This window comes from Belonocnema kinseyi, chromosome 1 (assembly GCF_010883055.1).
Source record: "Belonocnema kinseyi isolate 2016_QV_RU_SX_M_011 chromosome 1, B_treatae_v1, whole genome shotgun sequence".
In the NCBI taxonomy this organism is placed as follows: Eukaryota; Metazoa; Arthropoda; class Insecta; order Hymenoptera; family Cynipidae; genus Belonocnema; species Belonocnema kinseyi.
This window is the reverse complement of record NC_046657.1, coordinates 12,467,484-12,471,381: the sequence shown is the minus strand read 5'-3', so window position 1 is coordinate 12,471,381 and position 3,898 is coordinate 12,467,484.

Below are 3,898 nucleotides of genomic sequence, written 5' to 3'. Positions count from 1 at the left end.
TATAGTTAAATTTTCGAAAAAGTGATTTTTCAGCCAAACATAAAACGAATTTTTGATTAAAATGGTGAATCTTTAGCCAAGAAAATTAATTTTCAACAGCAGCGTTTAACTTTTAACCAAGTAATTAAATATTCCTTCAAAAAAAGATTAATTCTGAACATAAAGAATAAAGAATCATTGTTATTTCATTTTATATTGCATTAAAAAAAAATTAAGCACGGTCTCGAAAAAACTCCCTGACTTTAGACCCCCTGACTAATTATTATTAATTGTTTGATGCATTAAAAATTGAAGTGTTTGTACAGTTGTTAATTATTTAATCGACAAATGGAAAATTATCGACACTAAAAAATTATTTATTCAAGATTGATTAATTATGAAAATATTGTGCGACTTTAGAAAAAGTTGAGAAATAGAAATGGAAAAGAGGGTAAAAATAGAATATTATATAAAAAATTAATAGGAATAATCTTTCCTCACGATTAATGCGATAGAATGGAATGCCTCTGAATAATTTATTCGCAGCAAATTAATCGACTCCAGAGTCGATCCGCTTTCATCCAGTTTTAATCACCATAATTCCGACTAAACTCTCTAATTACTGAAAGAAAATAAGCTATCTTAAACCGAAAATTTGTTATCTTCATTCTCCAAGACACAACATAATTTTTTATTTAAGTGATCATTTTTATTATTTTATGCATCATTTTGTAAGGGATTAAGAAATCCGAAAGGAAAATTTCAATAAGAAAGAGCCTAATGCTAACTTAAACTTTAAATCTAGAAACGATTTGAATCATTCTATCAAGTCTGTTTAGAAATTTAGTGGATTTTATTCCTCTATTCTAGTCGACGTTCCTACTGAAAAAAAATTATTTATTATTTAACTATTTCGTAGAAAATTATGTATTTGATTGAATAATGGTTTGTTTTTATTTGTTAGAAAATTAATCTACTTGTTTGAAAATTAATATTGTATGAAAATTCAAGTATTTCAATTAAATATTCATCATTTTAGTTAAAAATTCATTTTTTAAATTTAAAATTAAACTATTCCAATTACATATTAATCATTTTAGTTGAAAATTTATCAGTTTGCTACAAAATTCATACAACATTTTATACAACTCTACTGTTTCCAATTTTAAAAGTAAATTTTTTTATTGCTGAAATCGTTAGAACCATTTTTTTTAAGAAAAAAGTTTTTAAACAAATAATCATTTTTTAAGATTATTTAGTTATTTTAAAAATTGGAAACAGTAGAGTTGTAGAGAATATTTTCCCAGGAACATAAGCCATCATTTATTTTTCATAAAAAATCATGTTTTTTATTTTAAATGACATCAGTTATAATATTTTAATTCTTAGAATCGTAGAAAAACTATTTTTTTCTCCAGATATCTGACTTTTGCCACAACAACTACTTTAATGTTTTTTGTAGGAAAATTATTTTTTTGAACAGAAAATTTTACTATTTAATTTTTGGCTGAAACTTGTTCTTATTTAGATAACAATTCAACTATTTGTTTCCAAATTTTTGTTTTCAGTTTACAACTAAACTACTTCCTTGAAAATTCATGTATTTCATTGAAAACTGGTTTCTTTTATTTGTTAGAAAATTAATCTACTTTTATGGAAATTAATATTGTTGTTTGAAAATTCAAGTATTTCTTTTAAATATTTATGATATTTGTTGAAAATTCATCGTTTTTGTTTAAAATTAAACTATTCAAGGTGTAAATTAATAATTTTAGTTAAAAATTAATTTCGTTCAAAATTAATTTTTTAACTGGAAATTTTACTATTTATTTTTTTGGCTGAAAATTGTTCTTATTTAGATAACAATTCATCTATTTGTTTCAAAATTGTTCTTTTCTAATGAATATTAAACTACATACTTAAAAATTCATGTATCTTATTAAAGAATAGTTTTTTTGTTAGAAAATTAATCTACTTGTTTAAAAATTAATATTTTTGTATGAAAGTTTAAGTATTTCAGTTAAATATTCGTCATTTTAGTTGAATATTCATCTTTTTCATGTAAAATTAAACTATTCTGATTGTAAATTAATAATTTTAGTTAAAAATTTATCAGTTGCGTTAAAAATTAATTTTTTTAAAGTAAAAATGTTACTATTTCATTCTTTGGTTGAAAATTACTTTTTTTTAACTAAACAATTTACTATTTCATTTTTTATTTGGTAAATTGTTCTTCTTTAGATCAAAATCCAACTATTTCTTTTAGAATTGTTCTTTTTAGTTGAAAATTAAACTACTTGCTTGAAAATTCATGTATTTTATTAAAAAATCGTTTTTTTGTGTTAAAAATTAATCTACTTGTTAAAAAATTAATATTTTTGTTTGAAAATTCAAGTATTTCACTTAAATATTCGTCATTTTAGTTGAATATTCATTTTTTGTGTGTAAAATTAAACTATTACACTTCTAGATTAATCATTCTAGTTACAAAATTATCAGTCTGGTTCAAAATTTATGTTTTTAACTGAAAATTGTACTCTTTTATTTTGTGGTTGAAAAATAATTATTTTAATTTGAAAATTTTACTATTTTATTTTCTCGTTCAAAATTGTTCTTATTGAGATCAAAATCCAACTATTTGTTTTAAAATCTTTGTTTTTAGTTGAGAATTCATAGTTTTTGTTTAAAATTAAACTACTCTGGTTGTAAATTATTGATATTAGTTGAAAATTCATCAGTTTGGTTAAAAATTAATTTTTTGTCCCGAAAATGTTACTATTTTATTTTTTGGTTGAAAATTAAACTTCTTCCTCGAAAATTCATGTATTTTGTTGAAGAACGTTTGTTTGTTTTATTCGTTAGAAAATTAATCTAATATATTTGTTTGAAATTTAATCTGGTTTGAAAATTCAAGTTTTCAGTTAAATATTCATCATTTGAGTTGAAGATTCATTTTTTTAAAATTAAAATTAAACTATTCCAGGTATCATTTAATAATATTATTTAAAAATTCATCAGTCTGGTTGAAAATTAATTTTTTCAATTGAAAATTGTTGTTATTTAGATCAGAATTCAACTATTTGTTTCAAAAAATTTCTTTTAAATTGGAATATAAATGACTTCCTTGAAAATTCATGTACTTCATTACAAATTTATAAAATTATAAAATAAAGTTGAAGATCCATCTATTTGGCTGAAAATGTAACTATTTTTTCAAATTCGTTTTTCTTGGAAAAAATTTTGTATTAAACAAAATATTACTATTCTATTTTTGGTAAAAATTTATCTTTTTTAGTTCAAAATTCAACTTTTTGTTTTAAAATTTATCTTTCTTACTTGAAAATAACACTGCTTCTTTGAAAATTCACATTCTTTGTTGAAAATGCATGTATTTTGTTAAAAAATCTTATTCTTTGGTAAAAAATTAATCTTCTTGTTTTAAAATATATCTGGTTGAAAATTCAAGTATTTCAGTTAAAAATTCATCATTTTAGTTGAAAATTCTTCTTTTTGGTTTAAAATTAAACTATTTCAGTTGCAGATAATTTATTTTAGTAGAAAATTGAGTGGCCAGAAACGAAAAGGGTCCGAGCGCTCGAATACGCGAAAAAGTTTTGTCCAAACGTCTTGTGATATCAAAATTTCGAAATTAAAAAAATGAAATTTATAAAAATATTTTCTTGTAGTGAATGACAAGATGGAACTTTTTTTCTTTAGAGTTTTTCAATCCGATTTATATTTTTGATAATAAAAAGGAAAAAGTGATTAGAAAATGTTGCCAAATTTAATTATTTTTGGAAACATAAATCGTCTCAAATCAAACAAATATTATCGAAACTTTCTGAAATTTGGTATACACATGCATTATACCCTAGCGATGCCTACGATGTGGATAATTAAGTTAAAAATGCTAATTGTT